Raw genomic sequence first — 16584 nt, forward strand, 5'->3', positions numbered from 1 at the left:
TGTGTGTGTGTGTGTGTGTGTGTGTGAGAGAGAGAGAGAGAGAGAGAGAGAGAGAGAGAGAGAGAGAGAGAGATGAAAGAGAGAGAAAATAGAAGATTAACTGTGACTTAAGGGAAGAATAGACTTCTTATGTTGTAGGGACAAATGAGGCAAGGCACCAAAGATAGCAGGAAACAGTTTTATTTGGTGCAGCCAGGTTCAGAGGGCACAGCTTTTGCTGTAATGTTAATCCCCTGAACCCCAAGTTCAGGTAGTTTTAGAGTTTTATACCCAGCATGTAGAGGAGAAACTCAGAGGTTTACAGTCTGCAGAAGTTCACATAAAAACAGTTGTTTTTTTTTTCTTTTACTGTTCTGGGCAAGTTAACCTTTCAAGGACAACACCTGAGAAGGCAAGAGTTTCTTCTCCCTTTTCTTTCCTTCCCCTGCCAGCTGTTACCATGGAGCCCAATTGGTAACTTCTCTTATTTTAGAAATGTAGACATCTCTGTGAAGCCAAGCTCAGGGCCAGATGCCTTCTTTACACATTTCTACAAAATACTATAGTGGATACATATTTGTGAAAAACTAGTAAGGGGGTGTCCAGCACCTGGAGTGTTGATTTCTTCCTGGCCAGTGGCCAAGTAAAACAGGGCAACAGGAAAACAGGAAGTTTATCTACATTGAACTTTTTTATAGAGACTCTTTTGCTGATAGTCCTAAACTCCGCTATGGTGAAGATTTCTGGAGAAGCCCAGTGAAGAATTTCTGTGGAGAAAGAGGGTGCCATTACACTTAAGGCAGGAATCCTAGAAGCCATAAAACTAAAGTTAGAGTTTAAAATATCTGTATGAAAAAGTCATCATAAAACATTATATGATAAAGAGATTCTGTGTGAAAATATTTATAAAAATTAGGATACTAGATCAACAACTCTAACGTAAAAACTTCTTGAAATTTGTTTTTTTCACAAAGCAGTAAAATGGGTAGAAGAAATGAACAAGTAATTCATTGAAAAGAAAATGAAAGAATACAATAAGCAAAAATATACTGAGTCTCACTACCTCACTTTTGGAAATACAAATTAAACTACCAAATGCCAATTTTCCTCTCTTGGATCAACAGAAGTTAAAGCAATGCATAACATCCAACACTGGGAAGTTATGGTATAAAATGTACCCTTAGTCACAAGGGCATACGTTGCTACAATTTTTTTGGAAAGCAAATTCCACCAAATTTTCTCAACTTTGGAATTCACCTACAGAGATAAATATGCTAGTGCTTTTTGAAAACAGTACTTGTAGTGGCTCCTGACTAAAAACAAATATCAAGAGAGACATGACTGAATGAATAAATTAGAATGTATCATACTATTTGACCATATCCCTCTCTGTGCTTATTTTCTTTGTCTGTTTCTTAGTTCTTCTGATTCTCAAATATTGGAATTCTTTGGCATATACTAAATATCCCTAATGATGGCATGAATGCTATGTATGAAGTTTTCATCCCATAATTTAAAAAAATTGGACTAATCACCTTTTGCATTAAGTTATAAAGAGAATATTGTACAAAATAAGTATATGATCATTTGTTAGTTTATGACTTCATGATTAATATGTATTTGTCAAACATTTATTATGCTGTTAGCAGTGCTAAATTCTGAATGGAGTTTTATTCATGTGTTCACCAAAATGTTCCTTACTGTAGTTTGCCAGACCAATCATTGTCTCATTCCCTTGAATGTTTTGATCTACAATTGTAATCTAACTGTGGTTAGGTGTCTTTTAAGTAAAACATACCACCTCCTGGCAGCAGGAAGCACCACCCAAAACAGTGAATTTCAGGTCTCTTCTTTCAGGGTTGTTTGGATAATGAGTAGGTATATTAACAGCAGTGATTTGGAATGATACTATTCCTGCTGAGTAACTGTGTGGTTTTAGCAAGAAGGTCTGAAAGTTTCCTTGAGGCGGACATGAGACACGGTATTCTAATGCAGGTCAAAAGTATGACTGTTTATGTTCACATTATCCTTCTTCAGGTTGGTGTTTCAAATAAATGGTTGTCTGAATGCTTTTTTAATTGCAGTCTTTGTCCTGAAGTGTTTACATAGAAACCAGAGCCTCTTTACAATTAAGATAACTCCAAATGCAAGAGTACACACTGGTAATACCACCCAGTAGTGAGCAAGATGCTTGAACTGAGTCTTAACATTCTTGGATATAGTTGCTGGCAATCAAAAGTGTTCTCAGTTTATTTTGTGTATTATAATTTTTTAATTTCCTCTCAGAATACTAGAGGAAAAGGAGTTGATAAAAATGACTCAGTTATAAGCAGTTCAATTCTCACCTGTGTCTTGATAGGGGTGGAAGAAAACCTCAAATTCTTATAAGGGTCTTGGCCATCAAATTGCCACTTAGGAAGCAAGCACTTGCTTAATGCTTAATTTCAACCCTAGGGCATTCTCGTGGAAAAATAAAAATCTTCAGCAAGACCTAGAAGTGCAATGTCCAGAGTCTGGACTTTTTAAAGCTAGACAGGCTGAAGTTTAAACACTAGCTCTATTATTTCCAAGCTAAGTTGGAAGCATCTTTGAGCTTTACCAGTCATTTGTAAAACGTAAATAATAATAACTACCTCCTTGGTTTCTTGTGAATGCTAAATGAGAAAACATTCAAAATGGTAATCATGATTAGACAAATGGGAAAATCATAAGGCTGATGTTCCCTTTCTTTGCCTTTTAGTGGTAGGTGAATTTCAAGCCCAACATTCTTAGGTTGGCAATCCACTGAGTCAGGAAAAGACTCTTTCCTCTAGGTGGATCTTAGCTTCTTGCTCTTCTTCCTTTCATAGCATGATAAATTCCTCAGTCACCTGTTCCCTACTTTTCATCTTGGAAGCTAATCTGAAAAATTAACCCATGTCAATATAAGGGTCTTATAGATTAGCTCTAATAAGTTATACCTGTAGCTGAACTGTATAGTGAGAATTTATGGGGTAGTCACATGTGATATTTTCTATCTAACCCCCCTCTATTTTTTCATTATTATTAGTTTTTGCAAGTCTATTATTTCAAAGGTGACTCTTCTTTGGTATTTGTACTTCAATATTTTGCCAGTGATCATAATGGAGCAGTGAGGGTTCCTGTATATGAGGCTAACTAATAAAAGACCTTCGGGAAAAAAAAAAGATAACTATTTTTTTTTTGGCCATGCTGGGGACTGAACCCAGGGCCTTGTGCATGTGAGGCAAGCACTCTATCAACTGAGCTATATCCCCAGCCCAAAAGAGTTAATTTTTATTCAATACTTTATATCTTTATAAATACTGTGAAAAAACTATTTAAACGTAGATTTTAAATGCTGATAAAATAGATGATAAAACTAGGATTAAGTATTGTTAAATATGTGCCCAAGGCCACAGTAAACAGAATTGTTTATTTTAACTCCAGCTTGTTTGGATGTGAAACCTGTTCTTTTTCCATTACAATATTTCAATTCACATACTCTGTATATGAGTAGCTATAAGAAACCTAATATTAACCTAAAACAATCAGTTATTAGCATAGTTTATTTCTTATGGAAGATTTGTTTACTCATCTGTAGAATTGTAGGATGTTAATTTGATATAGGACCTAAAATATTATCTTGTTTTAGTAGAAGCTTTACTAATATTACTACAGAGAAGATTCTAGTACTAGACTAGAGGTTGAATTAGATTGTTGGTTCTCAAAATGTGGTTCATGAGGTGCTATAGTTTAGATCTGGAATGTCTTCAATAGGCCCATACATTAAAGGCTTGGTTCTATTAGGGCTTTGTGTTATGGTGGAACCTTTGAGGTGGGGCCTAACAGGGGGTCTTTGTGTTATTGGGGGCATGCCCTTGAAGGGAATTGTGAAACCCTGGTCTGTTCTCCTCCTCTCTCTCTTGATCCTGGCCATCAGGTGAGTGGGTATGCTCTGGCACACACTCCTACCATGATGTGCCACCGCAAACCCAAAGCAACAGGGGCAACTGATCATGAACTGAAACCTTTAAAACTGTGAACCAAAATAAAACTTTTTCTTCATAAGTTGATTATCTCAAGTACTTGTTACTGTAATGGATTTTCTAGCCATTTTCATTATAATACTAAGACTTTTTACCTTTCTTATTTATGTTCTCCCACAAGTGTACCGTGGGGCTTTCTGGAGACTATGTGAGATATGATATTGCAACAGATTAAATGCAGAAACTCATATGAAAATCCAGTGGTTTTCTAATAATAAGACAATAAGAGATTTACATAAATGCCACTCTTCTCACTGAATTATTTTTGTTTTGGAAAATAAAAATATTATGTTAACATGTACTATGTATACTTATTTTAACAGAATTAAATATACATGTTAAAATTTTCTTAGCTTTAATATTTAATATGGTAGTATGGCAGTATGTATAAACGTGGCTGTATAACCAATGTGATCCTACAATCTGTACACGTGGTAAAAATAAGAATTCATACCCCATTTGAATCAAATGTATGATATATGATATGTCAAGATCATTGTAATGTTTTGAGCGACCAATTAAAAAAAGAATACAAAAAATGAATAAAATATTTAGTATGGTAAATAATAATAAACGTGAGTCACATAAAATCTTTATTATTTGTTCTTTTCAGATATACATGACAGTAGAGTGTATTACACATACATGGAGTATAACTTATTCTAATTAGGATCTTATTCTTGTGGTTGTATATGATGTGGAGTTTCACTGGTGGTGTATTATATGAACATAGGAAAATAATGTCCAATTCATTCTACTGTCCTTCCTAATCCCATCTCCCCTCCCTTCCCTTCATTCCCCTTTGTCTAATCACTTAATTTCCATTCTTCCTTTCACTGCTTATTGTGTGTTAGCATCCACATATCAGAGAATATTTGGCAGCCTTTGGGTTTTCAGTACTGGCTTATTTCACTTAGCATTATAGTCTCCAGTTCTATCCGAGTACCATCCAAACTCATAAAGTCATTCTTTTTTATGGCTGACTAATATTCCCTTGTGTATATACACCATATTTTCTTTGTCCATTCATCTGTTGAAGGGCACCTAGTTTGTTTCTATAGCTTAGCTATTGTGAATTGAGCTGCTTTAAACATTGATGTAACTGTGTCACAGTAGTATGCTGATTTTAAGTCTTTTGGGTATATATTGGAGATTAGGATAATTGGATCAAGAGGTACTTCCATTTCAAGTTTTCTGAGAAATCTCCATACTGCTTTCCAGAGTGGTTGCCCCAATTTGCAGTTCCATTACATAAGATCTTTTGGTGGTCTTCAGTTTTTAAGAGCATAAAGAAATCCAAAAAGTTCAAGGGCTATAGAACTAAGTAATAACTAAAAAGTAGTTTTAGGCTTTTGATTTTTTTAAGTGCCAGTAAACATAAGCAAACAAACAAAAAGACAGAAATCCTTCCAAAATTTTGGGCAGCAGCACTTCTAATTTTGCCAATGGTATACATCTGCTAGGAGTACATTAACAAAACACAACTGGATACTTTAAACAACAGAAGGTATTATCTCATTGTTTCGCAGGCTAGAAATATGAGATCAAGTTGTTAGCAGAGTTGCCTCCCTCTGAGGACTGTGGGGAAGTACTTGTTCTATGACTTTCTGAGCTTCTGGTAGTTTGCTGTCAATCTTTGGCATTCCTTGACTTGTGGATTATCACCCTTACCTAAGACTTTATCTTCAAATGGCATTTTCCCCATATGCATGTCTCTGTCCAAATTTTCTTTTTATAAGGATACCTGCAATATTGGATTAGGATTCATCCTTGTGACTTCATTTTAACTTGATAACCAAATAAAGATGCATTCCAAGGTATTGAGGGTTAGGACCCCAAAATATCTTTTTTGAGGGGGAATTCATTCAATTCATAGCATCAAGTAGAAAAGAAGGACTGGGGATGTGACTCAGTGGTAGAGCTTCTTAAGTCTGTACACTTCTGTTTAATTTTATTTAGCATACAGAAAATCCTGACCCTAGGTTCAAATCCCTAGCATTACTTAAAAAAAAAAAAGGAAAAAAAACTTCTGTCATTAACATGAACACCATCTTATAAAATATAAAATATTTTCCCACCAAAAAGCTGAAAGAAACTAATTAAGAAGATCATACTTTAAAATGCTTATATTTTAGGAAAAATTCAATATGGCAAAGTCACATCATGCAAAGAAATTATGTTCTAAGATCAACCAAGAAGGTTAAGGTTAAGTATAGTAAACATTACTCTAAAAAATTCCCTTAAATTCCCATATATAGCAATATGAGTATATAAGTGAATAATGTATACTGTAGTCAAAGTATAATTCTATAATGGAATCATATTAAAATTAATAATTCAGAAGTTTCTATATTGAAACACTCCAAATATATGAAGATTCCATTCTGGCTCTTTTCTCCATCCTTGTTCTTTTCTTAGTGTAGACAATTTCATTAACTCTTCTAACATTTTTAGCTTTCATTCTCTCACCTGACAAATACTTACTTAGCTCTTGATATTGCCAGGCTTGTTCTAGGCACTGGAATTCTGAGATAAACAGGAAAATTTTTAAAATTTTTAAAGTTTTTTTTGTACCAGGGATTTAAACCTGGGGCACTTAACTACTGAGCCAAAGCCCCAGACCTTTTAATTTTTTATTTTGTTTTTACCTTTTTTTTTTTAACGTGGTGCTGAGGATCGAACCCAGTGCCTCACGCATGCTAGGCAATCACTCTACTTCTGAGCCACAACCCCAGCTGAGACCTTTTTATTTTTTACTTTGAGAGAGGGCCTCACTGAATTGCTGAGGCTAGCTTTGAATTTGTGATCTTCCTGCCTCAGCCTCTGAGCCACTAGGATTATAGACATGTGCACTGTGCCTGGTGAACAAGGAAGGCTTGACCTCTGTTCTTACAGAGCATACAAAACAGTGGAAGAGAAAGATGATTATGAAATGAACTATAGCAAGGTGCCCCCAAAATACTGTCAAGTAACTTGTTATAAAGATAAAATTGTGTTTATCCTTACCATAATAAGGGAGAGGACAACCTTGACTGAGTCTTCATATCATTTCCAAAAGGGAAGAGCTCAGGGTTTAGATTTGAATTAAGAGGGATATTTCAATGAGGGTGGGAGAATTGATTAGGATTGGGTAAGGATTATAATCTCTTTAAGACTGTGGACACATCAAGGTGAAGATTTCCAGGCAAAGGTATAAAAAATATCTGGAGAATTAATAGTTATTTAATCCTGTCTTAAAATTGTGAAGCGTTAGATTTCACTTAAGTGAGGTTTTTAAAGAACATTTCTGAAACAAAATTAAAGTTATTTGTCACTTTTGTTTTCCAGGGCAAGAGATTCCTGAAATTGTGAAATCAAGTTGAAGAAGACATGGGGAAAATGATTTTTAGTGAAGACAGCAAAATAGTATAGTCTTATTAGTGTGGTCAGCAAGATGGCCCATTCCTAGCATTTCCTCCTTATGGTCATTATTACCCTAAACTGAACGAAAGATCATTCACATCTGGGGACATATCAGTTCCCACCTTCCACTCTATTTGTACGTCATGATGATGAATCAGGTTTTGGGGTGTCATTTTGGCTCTCCTATTTCCATAGATATCAGGGGTCATGGTGTTTTTTGGTCATCGATGATTTTTTTTTTAAATTGCATTTTAGCAAGATTTGCTAAATCATTTGATGACACAGTATCTATGCAGCAGCATTGAACACATGAGGGACAACACATCTGAACACTACCTCACAGAAAAATGCTGGCAGAAGGATCATGATCAGATTTTGAAGTTTATTTCTCATCCAGAATCAAGAGTGTCAATATTAAATCAACAGAATAGATTCATCACCAATCTGAAGGCACCAAAGATTTGTCTGTTTGCTTCTTAAACCATTTAAGTAATATTAAAAATTCTAGAGATGTCTGCAAGCATGTAATCACAATATTCTTTCCTTAAAAGAGCATATGTTACCCTTTAAGAGGCCAATATTTCATCTATGTGGTTCTGTTCTAAAACACTGCCTGTCCAATTTTATGAACCTCCCAAGCAAAAAGTTCAATAGCCGAGATGGCATTGTCTAACACTTCCACTACTCTCTGAGACACAACATGTAAAATTACACTAAAATTAGGGGCCTTTTATAAAGCATGTATTGGAAAGGATGTAGAACAGACAGCAGTCATTAATTTCCTTTGAGTAGTGAGTATTTGGATCTCAAATCTAGCTCCAGTTTTTCTTCTCATTTAATTAAGTTTATATAAAGATTTCTTTTTCCAAGAGGGGTAACTTATTTTCTAAAGTGAACCCAGGTAAAGTCTGGCATCATTTTATCAAGGTAACAAGCCTCTATCCAGTTTGTAAATGGTAGTCAGTAGGCTTTTGTACCACAAATCCAGTCCCAGTCATTGAGGACCACCCAGTGATATGTTTTCTGCTAAAATATTCCCTCAGGAGTTGTCAAATAGCGTGGCAACATTTTGGCTTCACTCATCATCTGACACCAGGCAATGTCATCAGTGGTATGGAGAGGCTGGGATAGATCTAAGTGGTGTTTCCTACTTGCAAGATCTGTAGCAGTGAGACAGCCTCCAGATGCACACTATGTGTTCCCTAGAGATCTTCAAAGTTCTGTCTCTATAAATTCTTAATTACAAAAGCCAGCCTTTATGAAAGAGCCCTGAGGATTGTTTCAGCAAAGATAGGAAACTCCATTTCTGCCATAGGAATGATATGATTGGATACTTTAAATTTATGCTTTCTGGCCTATTATGTTGTTTACCATCTGATGGTAAAATAAATGATTCATCTAATGATTGAGTCCAATTACATAGGAAGCCAACTAATTCATTTCAAGAAACTGGTGCCAAGAAAAAAATGGGTGTCTCTCGAAGGAAAATGTATACAAACTCCAAGAGTCAAACTGGATGCTTCAGCCAATTCATGAGTAGTTTACAACCAGGTATTGGATTTATGCCAACTAATTAAAAATGCAAAACTTTATATTAAGAACAAGTCTTTGAAGAAAAAAAAAAGGTTTAAATAGGAGAAGAAGAAATAAAATTATTTGTAAATGACATGATTGTCTATGTAGAAATCCTGAAACAAATCTACCAACAAGAAACTGGAACTAACATATAAGTTTAATGAGGTTTCTGGGTATAAGATCAATATGCAAAAAAATTTGTATATATGTTAACAATAGACAATTTGAAATTGTAATTTGTAAAATACTATTCACTATAGAAATAAAAATAAGATACATTAGGGATAAATGTAATGAAATTGTGCAAGAATTATACACTGAAAACTATAAAACATGGCTGAGAGAAATGAAAAAAAAAACTAAATAAATTTAAAGATATACCACGAAGATCAATAATGTTAAGATACTAGCTCTCCCCAATATGATTAATAGATTCAATAAGATTTCCACTAAAATCCCAGAAGTTTTTTGTTATAGAAAGTAACGAGGTATTCTAAGATTCATATAGATATGTGAATAATCTAGAATATCCAAAACATTGTAAAAAAGAATTGTAAAGTTGAAAGACTAAAACTATGTGCAAGACATTTATGAATCTACAATAATTAAAGAGTGTGGAACTGGTTGTAAGATGGACAAACAGAACAATAGAACAGAATAAATCCAGAATTAGACCTATCTATACATGAACAACTAATTTTTGACAATGGTGGAAGGCAATTCAGTAGAGTAAGGACAGTATTTTCAGTGAACTACACTGGAACAATTTATATCCATTTGTAAGAAAATGAACTTTGGGGCTGGCGATGTGGCTCAAGCGGTAGCACGCTTGCTTGGCATGTGCGGGGCGCTGGGTTCAATCCTCAGCACCACATAAAAATAAAATAAAGATGTTGTGTCCACCGAAAACTAAAAAATAAATAAAAAAAGAAAGAAAATGAACTTTATCCATACCTTCAACTACATACGAAATTTAACTCAAGGGGCTGGGGATGTGGCTCAAGCGGTAGCGCGCTCGCCTGGCATTCGTGGGGCCCAGGTTCGATCCTCAGCACCACATACAAACAAAGATGTTGTTTGTGTCCGCCAAGAACTAAAAAATAAATATTAAAAAATTCTTAAAAAAATTTAACTCAAAATGGAGCAGACCTAGATGCCAAATACAAAGCAATAAGATTTGTAGAGAAAAGAAAAGACAAAAATCTTTGTGACCAGGTAGAGATTTCATAGACACAATACCACAAACCATAATAGAAATATTTAATAAATTAAACTTTATAAGATTAAAAATGTTTGCTATTCAAAGGACACTGTTTAGAAATCTAAGTGGTGAAATGAAAATGAAAAGGCAAATAAGTTGGGAAAAAATACTTATAAATCAAGAACTTGTAATCAGAATACATTAAAAACACTAAAAAAATCAATAATAAGAAAGTCCTATTAATAAATGGGCAAACAATTTTAAGAAACACTTCACCAAAGAAGAGATATACATGGCAAATAAGCAGATGAAAAAGATCACTGGTTATTGGGGAAATGCACATTAAAACCAATGAGGTTCTACTTACCTATGAGAATGACTAAAATTCAGGAGGAAAATTCTTCAAAGAGGGCAAAGTAGGAAGCACCAGAAATCTGTCTATCCACCTAGATGACAATTTGTTTGATGTAACCGTTTTGGAATTCTGGAATCTATTGACAACTTGCAACTTCCAGGGGAAGTCTTCAAGGATAAATTGCAGGGTTTTTTTTTTTGTGTGTGTGTGTGTGTGGTCAATTGCAGCTCTTAGTGGGGTAGTAGCTACCCATTCCCTCTGTGTTGGGTAGTTGTGCCTATGTTCCTGGAGCAGCTTGGACACAGCTTGAAGGAACCAGGGTGGGCAGAAAGGATTTCCAAACACTGGGGATCTGTACTTTGAGTGATTGCTGTATCTGATCACAGAGGTAGACAAAAAGGTGGTGGCCATTACAATTGCATCACCCTTCATTGTTGTAGACCCCTCTCCCTCTGGCTAAAGTGGTATCCAGGAGACATAAAGGACCAGTGCTTTCCTGCCTTTATTTATCTCTTTTTGCCTTTTTAGGAGCCACATATTGAAGAAGAGGACATTTAAAAGAAACCACATTTATGGGGGAAACTAGAAAGTCATGCATGCACAGGTGAAGGCACAGGCTCAGCAAATAACCAAGAAGACTTTAAATTTATACCTCAGGCTGATCCTTGGCACAGAGACAGCATGCAGCAATCAAAAACTAAAAACAAAAACAATCAAACCCTGGCCAAGAGGGAGAATCCAGTTTCCAAACTACTACATTATTAAATTCAAACGTCCAATTCTCCACACAAACACAAGTCACGAGGTGAAAGGCCAAGGTTTGTCATCGGAGATTAAAATGCACACACACAGATAGCAGTGACAAAGATGAAGCACTTTACTGCAAGCTGGTTCTAGCTTATATAGAAAGTGAGAGTCCGTTATCTTAAACCAGGAAGCTCCCGGGGCCAATCACAGTAAAGGTCAGGTTATCACCTATGGTGCACGCTCATCCGCCCTGCATAAGATTCATGGGGGGCACGAACTGTCCACGAGCGAGGAAAACGGGAGGACCAATTAGAAAATTTTCAAAACTTGTTATCCGCCCACTGGCAACTTGCCCGCTGCCATGTTGCATTAGGGGCTCCTTATATGAAAGGCCCGGGGAGTTCTAGCCGCCCACTGGCAATTTGCCTGCCGCCATGTCTGAAAGGCCCGGGGAACTCTCAGGGAGACTCCCAACACAAGGCATGCACAGAAGCAGAAAACTCTGGCCCATACAAAGGAAAAAAAATTAAGCTAATACACTATCCCTGCAAAATACATTACAGTAGATCTACTAGACAAACATAGACCCCAAAACAGCAAGCATCTTTAGATCAAAGAATTAAGACATGGAGAATTATGAAAATGATGTAGGAAGAAAATGCAAATACCAATAAAGAAATAGAAAGCCTAAAAAGAAACCAAAAAAGAAATTATATACTACCAAAATACACAAATATCTAACATGAAAAAAAATTTACTAGAAGGATTCAAAGGCAGATTTGAGCAGGTGGAGGGGAAAAATTAGTGAACTTGGAAATAAGACAATGAAAATAACAGATTCTGAGGAATCGGAAGGAAAAAACTAAAGAAAAGTGAACTGAGTCCAAGGAACCTGTGGGATACCATCAAGTAGACAATACACACATTATAGCAGTCTCAGAGGAAAGAAAGAGAATATTTGAAGAAATAATGGCTGAAAAGTTCCCCAAGTTGATGGAAGACAGCAATATAAATGTTCAAGAAATCAACATATGAGGAATTCAAGGTACATTGTACTAAAAAAAAGCTGAAAGACAAAAACAAAAAAAAATAATTTTGAAAGCAGAAAAAGTGACTTGTCATATACAAGGAATTGTCATTAAGATTAACTGCACATATCTTTCTTAAGATACACTTTAGAGGCTAGAGGATGGTGGGCCAATATTTTCAAAGTACTAAATAAAGAAAAAATTGTCAAAGCAAAACTATATTTCCATATTGAAGAATAAATTAAAACATTCCCAAATAAACAAAAACTTAATTGAATTCATTTCCACCAGACCTGTTCTGCAAGAAATGCTTAGAGGAAGTCCTGCCAGTTAAAATGAACGGATACTAGATGGTAACTTGAAGCTGCATGAAGAACTAATAATCTCAGTAAGGTGAATACATGGACAATTACAAAAGCTAGACAGTCAGCCTTTTCCCCCTCCGTATTTGTGGATTCCACAATTGTGGATTCAACCAACTGTGGACAAAAATTACATAAGTACTGAAAAGGTACAGATATATTTTCCTGTCATTATTCCCTAAATACTGCATAGCAAATATTTATATAGTGTAAGTATTGTATTAGGTATAACAAGTAATCTAGAAATGACTTAAAGTATATGAGAAGATGTGCATGGGTTATACTAAAATGCTATACCATTTTATTGAAAGGACTTGAGCATCTGCAGATTTTGGAATCTGTGCAGAGGTCCTGGAACCAATCTCCCACAGATACCCAGAAATGATTCTATTATCATAACAATGATGTATTATTCCACTTTTTGTTTTCTATATGATTTCAGAGGTTGTTATGTTAAAAATTGTTATTCTAAAAGTGTTATTATTATTAAAATTATTTATTAATTTAATGATTAACAATTATTAAAATTATTACTCTAAAAGTTATTATTTTAGTGTTATTGTAACCTTCATTTGTAACTCTACACTATCTTCTCTACATTAATTGATACATTAATGTATTAAAAACTTTTTAGTTCATGTTTTTGGAAACACAAATAAAGAGGTCATTTTTTGACATTGATTGAAAGGGTTGTTGACAGAGCTGTTAAAAGTACAGAGTATATAACTTGGTAGAAAGCTGAGGATATAACTCAGTTGGTAGAATGCTTTTGCATTGAGTGCATAAGGCCCTGGGTTCAATCTCCAGCACTAAACACACACACACACACACACACACACAAGTGCAGAATATTTTGTATATTATTGGAGTTAAACTGGTATGAATTCAAGTTACAGACTTATGACTTTAGAGTGCTAAATGTAATTCTCATAGTAACCATAAGAAAATTGTTGAAGTATATACACAAAAAAGCATAAGGAAAAAAAAGGTAAACATTTTACTACAAAATCAACTAAACACAAAAGAAGATAGTAATGCAGGAAATAAGGTACAAAAAAGCAATAAGGTATCTGAAAAACAAATAGCCATATGACAGAAATAAATCCTACAATATCAGTAATTATTTATAAATGGATTAAACTCTCCAGGAAAAAGAGATTGGCAGAATGGATAAAACCAAACCAAAACAATCTATGAAAAGTCAGACAGTACATCTAACTACACACTATCTACAATAGACTAAATTTTAGATCCAAAGACAAAAATAGATTGAAAATAAGAGGGTAGAAAATGATATTCTATGTAAATAGTAATCAAAAGCAGGGAGGTGGCTATAATAATATTAAAATGACTGAAATTAAAGAGTAATCGTATCAAGTGTTAGCAAGAATACAGAGGAACTAGAACTCATACACTGTGGAAATTTAAAATGATACATCCACTTTAGAAAACAGAAACCTACCTACTATATGACCCAGTTATTATAACAGAGACTTGCATACAAAAGTACATAGTGGCTGTGTATATAATAACCAAACCCTGGAAAAGTTCACTAACTGATAAATGTATGACAAAATATGGTATAGTTATATAATACAACATAGCAATAAAAAGAAGTACTTTACACACACTATTATTTTAAGAATGAACCTAGAAATAATTATGCTTAATGAAAGCCAGAAAAAGAATACATACTATATTAATTATGAAAAATTTCAGAAAATGCAACTTATGGAGATAAAAGAAAGCTAGGTGATTGCCTGGAGATGAGGTATGAACGGGTGAGAGATTATAAAGGGGCATGAGGAAATTTGGGGGAGTCATGATTATGTTCATTGTTTGATTGAATGTGGTGATGATTTCCTGGGTGTTTATCTGTTTCAAAACTTATCTGACTGACTCCTGAGTTGCTGGGATTAAAGATGTGTACCATGAGCCAGAGTCCCTTCATAGGTTCTTTTTTTTCTTTTATCAGTTGCTCAAGACAATACAATGATCTTGACATATCATACATTTGATTCAAATAGGGTATGAATTCTCGTTTTTCCACGTGTACAGATTGCAGGATCACATTGGTTATACATCCATGTGTATACATACAGCAATCCTAAAGGTGCTAAAAGCATGCAATGGAGAAAGAATAGTATCTTCTACAAATGGTGCTGGGAGAACTGGAAATCCATATGCAACAAAATGAAATTGAATCCCTTTCTCTCACCATGCACAAAATTTAACTCAAAATGGATCAAGGAGCTAGGAATCAAACCAGAGACTCTGCGTCTAATAGAAGAAAAAGTTGGCCCTAATCTCCATCTCGTGGGGTCGGGCTCCAAATTCCTTAATAGGACACCTATAGCACAAGAGTTAAAATCAAGAATCAACAAATGGGACGTATTCAAACTAAAAAGTTTTTTCTCAGCAAGATAAATAATAAGTGAGGTAAATAGGGAGCCTACATCCTGGGAACAAATTTTTACCCCTCACACTTCAAATAGAGCTCTAATCTTCAGAGTATACAAAGAACTCAAAAAGTTAAACAACAAAAAAACAACCCAATCAACAAATGGGCCAAGGATCTAAACAGACACTTCACAGAGGAGGATATACAATCAATCACCAATTACACAAAAAAATGCTCACCATCTCTAGCAATCAGAGAAATGCAAATTAAAACCACTTTAAGATACCATCTCATGCCAGTAAGAATGGCAGCCATTATGAAGTCAAACAATAATAAGTGCTGGAGAGGATGTGGGGAAAAAGGTACACTTGTACATTGCTGGTGGGACTGCAAATTGGTGCAGCCAATTTGGAGGGCAGAATGGAGATTCATTGGAAAGCTGGGAATGGAACCACCATTTGACCTAGCTATTCCCCTTCTCAGACTATACCCAAAAGACATAAAAAGAACATACGATAGGGACACAGCTACATCAATGTTCATAGCAGCACAATTCACAATAGCTAGATTGTGGAACCAACCTAGATGCCCTTCAATAGATGAATGGATAAAAAAATGTGGCATTTATACACAATGGAATATTACTCAGCACTAAAAAATAACAAAATCATGGCATTTGCAGGGAAATGGATGGCATTAGAGCAGATTATGCTAAGCAAAGTTAGCCAATCCCTAAAATACAAATGCTGAATGTCTTCTCTGATATAAGAGAGGTGACTCAAAACAGAGTAGGGAGGAAGAGCATGAGAAGAAGATTACTACGAAACAAGGAAGAGAAGTGGAAGGGAATGGGAGGGAGAAGGGGGATTGCACAGAAGATGGAAGGAGACCCTCATGGTTACATAAAATACAAATACGATGGTGTGAGGGGGAAGGGAAGAAAAAAAATACAACCTTCATAGGTTCTTGATGGGAACTGCAAGATCATTGAATGCTGCCTTGCTGAAAGTTTCAATAGAACAATTTGTTGATGAGACTAGGCTGATTTCTTTTTATATTTTATTTTTTAGTTTTTAGGTGGACACAATATCTTTATTTTTTTTATTTTTATGTGGTGCTGAGAATCAAACCCAGTGCTTCACGCATGCTAGGCGAGTGCGCTACCATTTGAGCCACATCCCCAGCCCATTTATATATATATATATAGTTATAGTTGGGCACAATACCTTTATTTTATTTATTCATTTTTATGTGGTGCTGAGAATCAAACCCAGCTGAATTTAATCTTACTGTGGAAGGAGAGATTATCATCCTGATAAATGATAATTGTTTTAATAGTTTTTGAAAGTGGGGAGGACAAACATAGGATATTTATTCAGTTTAGGAGCATGGTTTAAGGTAATTCTTTCAGAAGAAGTTTTAATTAGGATTAAATGAAGATTGTGATCACATAGTTTATGATTGGTGGGCCCATCAAGGAAAGAATTT

This window comes from Marmota marmota, unplaced genomic scaffold (assembly GCF_001458135.2).
Source record: "Marmota marmota marmota unplaced genomic scaffold, marMar, whole genome shotgun sequence".
Taxonomy (NCBI): Eukaryota; Metazoa; Chordata; class Mammalia; order Rodentia; family Sciuridae; genus Marmota; species Marmota marmota.